Source organism: Carassius carassius, chromosome 7 (assembly GCF_963082965.1).
Source record: "Carassius carassius chromosome 7, fCarCar2.1, whole genome shotgun sequence".
NCBI lineage: Eukaryota > Metazoa > Chordata > Actinopteri > Cypriniformes > Cyprinidae > Carassius > Carassius carassius.
The window spans coordinates 35,830,770-35,835,846 of NC_081761.1; the positions used below are offsets into that span (position 1 = coordinate 35,830,770).

General features: G+C 35.3%; 1 long non-coding RNA gene across 1 annotated transcript; it reads left to right on the plus strand.

The window, feature by feature from the left end:
* The first annotated feature begins 1,896 nt into the window (after nucleotides 1–1,896).
* LOC132144141 (uncharacterized) lies at nucleotides 1,897–3,338 on the plus strand. The gene is made up of 3 exons (XR_009434331.1): nucleotides 1,897–2,044; nucleotides 2,213–2,251; nucleotides 2,704–3,338. It is a non-coding gene; the product is annotated as an uncharacterized LOC132144141 (long non-coding RNA).
* The last annotated feature ends 1,739 nt before the right edge of the window (nucleotides 3,339–5,077 follow it).

The window sequence follows — 5,077 nt, forward strand, 5'->3', positions numbered from 1 at the left end:
AGGTAGTAAATTATTTCTATATTTCTGTGCCATAGTAAAATGCATGTGCCTATATTTTGATCAGTTGACAAGCTATCCGCCCAATCATGTATTTAGGTGACACAGTTTATAGTTCTTGAGAGTATGGTAGCTCTCATTGCATGGCACAGCTCAGAGCCCACCTGCTCCACACTGACTGCACCTGTACTGTCAGCTGGCGGCTCTTAGCCTGCTCAATCAGCAACAGCTCTCCTATGGAGACTATGAGGTCAGGGTATATTCTTGCTGTTTACCAGTCACGTTTCGCAATCGGCAAAGCAAACTGTGTTACACGCCACTACCAACACGCGATGGGTAACTCGTGAAGCACACTGTTCCTTCGTGTTTTCCCAGCACCATACCGAGGTTTGAGAAGTAGAAGGCGGGGCAACAGTTAATGTAAGCAAGAGTTCATGTAAACAGATATTAATAGACAAGTTTCAGTCAAATATTTATGGTTTAGGCCCATAACAAAACCCAGTGATAAATCAGAGCACAAACAATTATATTTGGAACATTAAAATACTGTAGAATCTATCCAATATGCGTCACTTCCGTGTATTAATTTTGGGGCTAAAGAACATCATTTGTTTAGGGATCACATGCATAGTTATATCCAATAACAATATACCACAATATAAGACAAATCAGAGATGGTTAAAATGTCCTTTGAGTAGACGATTAATTATTAAATACATTTATGGTATATATATACTTTGATACGAACGGTACTGTAGAAAAAAAAGTACCATCAGGCAATGTTGCTACCAACTTAGTGGTCCGGCGTGGTTAACGATGACACTACATGTGTACCTCACCCAAGCCCAACTAAACTGTGCCCACCTCTTCCAAGCAAACAATTGGTCAGTCTTAAAGGGAAAATGAATGCTGTCAAGTACAACCAGTCTTCTAGACAGCTAAAGATGGGCAGGTCATTCAACTTCCAACACAACAATTATTCTAAACATACTGCCAAAAAAACAATGCAGTGACTTATGGATAAAAGGGGTAAATGCCCTTGAGTTACCAAGTCAGAGCCTTGACTTAAATCCTACAGAAAAACCTTAAAGAGAGCAGTCCATTGCCACTCACCATGGAATCTGACTGAAGTCGAGCAATTCTGCAAGAAATAATGGACAAATATTCTCTGATCTAAATGTGCAAAGCTAGTACAGATATATCCAAACAGATAAATGGCTGTAATTAAAGCAAAAGGTGGCTCTATAAGTATTAAATAAAGGGAAAGATGACTTTTCCAAACCCGTTATGTGATTATACTTGAAATGTCCCTCTTATTGAGGAAGGTAAGAATATAATTTTGTTATCATATAGGGTTGCGCTGAGCTGAGCTGAGAAAAAAATATGCCAAAATATGATAGGAAATTACATGTGGCAATTTGCAGAAAGTTTGAAGATACACTGGCAAGAAAATGGAAATGTGAGTTTATGTAATTTGTATATGTATATGAATTTGAATTTGAGAAGGAAATGGTGGACATGGTGTCAAATGTCCTTATCAGGCTGATGGATTGATAACTTCTCTGTAAACATCTAAAAACAGTAATTTGTGTTAGGTGAGGATCACTGTACATCACCTCACATAAGGTAAGACCCTTCTGCTCAATGATGATTATCAGTGCTTATTTATGGATGCATACATCTTTATGAACTACTCCAGATCACCTGTAGATCTACACTAGTTTTCAGGTGTGATGGTTTTGGGAAACAGTTTGTGATTCTAAGATGATGATAATTTCTGGGAAAACACTTCTTTAATAAGAGCATCATTTCATCCTTTATTGCATTATGCTTTGACGATAACTCTCCTCAATTTTGACTCTTGTAAATGCATATTTATAAATGCTGTGTATTGTTTTTCATGTGGGTTTAAAATGTAGTCATGAGTCAGAACCAAAGCTAATTTGCTTTTCTTGTAACAGTTAGGGAAACTTGTCCTCTGATCTGGTTTGTGTTTAACTGAAATACACCAGTGTCTCAAAACTAACAATGGCTATATATCATAAAGGTGAGTTGTTGTTTTGTTGTTGTTGTTGTTGTTGTCTCTAAAGGTAGATTCTCACTGACCTAAAAAAAACTTTATTACACAAACTATGCTCATATGATGAATATAGTGCTTACCAACGCAATTCAAACATTTTCAGTTGTTATTAATAAGTTTTTCTTAATTTTTCAGCTTTTATAAAAACACCAACAATCATCTCTATTATTCTGTGTAAGTTATTTTACTTTTGTTTCGGTACACTGACAAAACCTGTAGAATTCCTGAATCAGTTGGTCACATGTATTAATTTATATTGATAAAACTACTACGTGATTATTTTATCTATGGAGAGAAGCTACTCACAACAACGACCACATCTTTCATTCAGATGTCTGAACTGTGGCATTAATGTGGTGAACAGAGTTGAAGTTTAATTGTTCATCTTCATGTTGCTCCAGACGCTTTAGACTAAAAAAAAGATGGGTTAGGATAACATTAAATTCTAGGATAGGCAGAGAATTCATCTGTATTCTATGAAAGACAAAGTCAGAGTGGTATGAAACGGCATGATGAGAGAATAAATTACAATTGTCATTTTTGGGTTAACTGTAACTGCCAACTGACTACTTTTATTGTGGCCTTTGAATGTTGTTGATTAATTTGTGGTCATAAATATTTTTCAGATGTCTTAACAATTAACTTGTCATTCAAAACTGTCACATGGGCGACAACTACAGCAGGTAATGTACTCTGTTGCTGACTGGTGTGTGGTCTGGATATGCATGACTGTGATTAGAAGTGAATTTCGATCGAAGGCCAGAGAAACTCCAAATACACCCTGCAGAAGAAACCCTATAAGTTATACACATAACTTGTCAGGTTTTAGTGAAGCTGTGTCTGAAGTCAGTTGTAGTTTTCTTTCTCTCTTTTCTTCAGTGATTCTGTTTGTTAACAGCAGGTGTTCTTCACTAATACTCAATTATCACTCAATTAATCACTTAATTACTTAATTGCAATGTAAAGCTTCTTTTTCTGAACTCAGCTGAATTAAGTTCAGAGTACTCACAACTATTAGTTTTAAAACTTAAATGGTTTAAGGCAATCGGTTGCATCAAAGGGTTTGAGTAAATCTAATTTGTCAGGTTTTATGTATCTCTGTTTACTCAGACGGTTTGAGTTAAGTTACTTGTCGGGTTTTACAGTGTATATGTGTACACACTACAGAGTTTTAAAAGTAACACTGAATACGTGTCAAATTTAATGAGATAATTAAGAGAGTAATTGAGTGATGATTGACCGTTTCTGAAGACACTTGATGTAAACAAGCAGAATTACCAAAGAAGAAAATATACACTATAATAGTGGTCAGTGTTTACTTTAGTTGGGCTCTTGACCCTTGATATTTAATAAAAGCGCTTTTTATTTGGCTGTTATATTTAAATTATAACAACCAAAACACAAAGAGCAAAAGTCATTAAGTGCTAACAATTATGTTCTATGAATTGATCTGAATTACTCAACTCTTTTATAGTCTAGTCTTAAATTCAATTTATTGCTACTCCCCCATGATACATGAGAATGCTTATTTCATTTTTAACCTGTATTCATGTCAGTTACTATCGATGTGTTCTAGGATGCGATTAGCCTAAATACTCTAGACTGTTCGCTCCAGCTGCATAAACACAGATGCTGCTGCTAATATACTTAATATTCACTCCTCCATGCAATGCAGACTGCTTAAAAGACACATAGTTTAAACTTGTTTGTGGCTATTATTCTTATGGAGCAACATTATAATAGCCTTAAAGTCAGCGAAAAATCATTAACTTCCACTCTGGACTAAATACACTGAAAACCCTAATAAGTTGACTGAACTAAATTGATTGAGTAAACTTGTTGCCTCAATTTAATTGAGTAATGGAGTCTCCCAAAACTTACATATTTAAGTTTATTTAACTTGACGGTTTTGTAGACTGTACCTAAATCACTCAGAGGTTTAAATGTTGATACTTGATTAATTTGAAGTCACCATTGTGGTGGAAAGTGTTTGGTTTAGTTGGGATCTTGGTCCAGTTACTTCTTGTGTTAGCTTGTCTCTTGCTGCTGTATTGGTGTATTGTAAAACGCTGTTTTTGTGGTGAAAAAAAGACAAATTCAAATGAGCTCACTTGTTATCAGATGTTTTTTGTTGATGAGAAAGTCATCACATCACATGATATTTTTAATAGGCACCAGGAGCAAAATACTTTTTTTGAAGATGGACGAAATGAATGTGTTTGAAATAATTTGAGTAAAAGGATCAAATACTGGCACACACAGACTTCTAGATTTAGCATATGCATCACAACAATGGTGACAAACAAAAGAGCTCCATAGCACAAACTCATCCTTATTTTACAGCCTTTTTTGTTCTGATTGTCACCATTGATGTGATGCATATCCAAAATCTTGATGTCTGTTTGTGACGACATGATCGGTTTTTTAAAAGTACATTATTTTATCTACAAAGCTTCTATCCATAAAAGTACATCCATGGTTGCAGCAATACATTTTATTTTACTATAATTTTACACCATTACAAGCAAAAAGTGTATGTTTGATCTCAACTCTCTTTGCCACAATAACAGTGTTTTACAACACACAAGTTACAGCAGCAAGAGACAATCCAACACCAACAAAGAGCTGATAACATCTGAGCTCTTTTGCATTTTGTCTTTCTTCGCCACAAAAACAGCGTTTTAAAATACACTGTTACAGCAGCAAGAGACAAGCTTACACAAGAAGTAACTGGACCAAGATCCCAACTAAACCAAACACTTTCCACCACAATGGTGACTTCAAATGAATAAAGTATCAACATTTAAACCTCTGTTAATTCTCAATAAGAGCTTCTCTAGATGTCTGACAGAAATAAAGTCACAGAACCTTGTGAGGAGGATCTGTGAACGTCTATATCGGATGTACAGAAGACATAGAAAACACTTAAAAAAGACGTCATAAAAACATTCCGTCTCCTCAGTGGACGTCTTTTCAACGTCTGCAAAGACATAAAAAAAC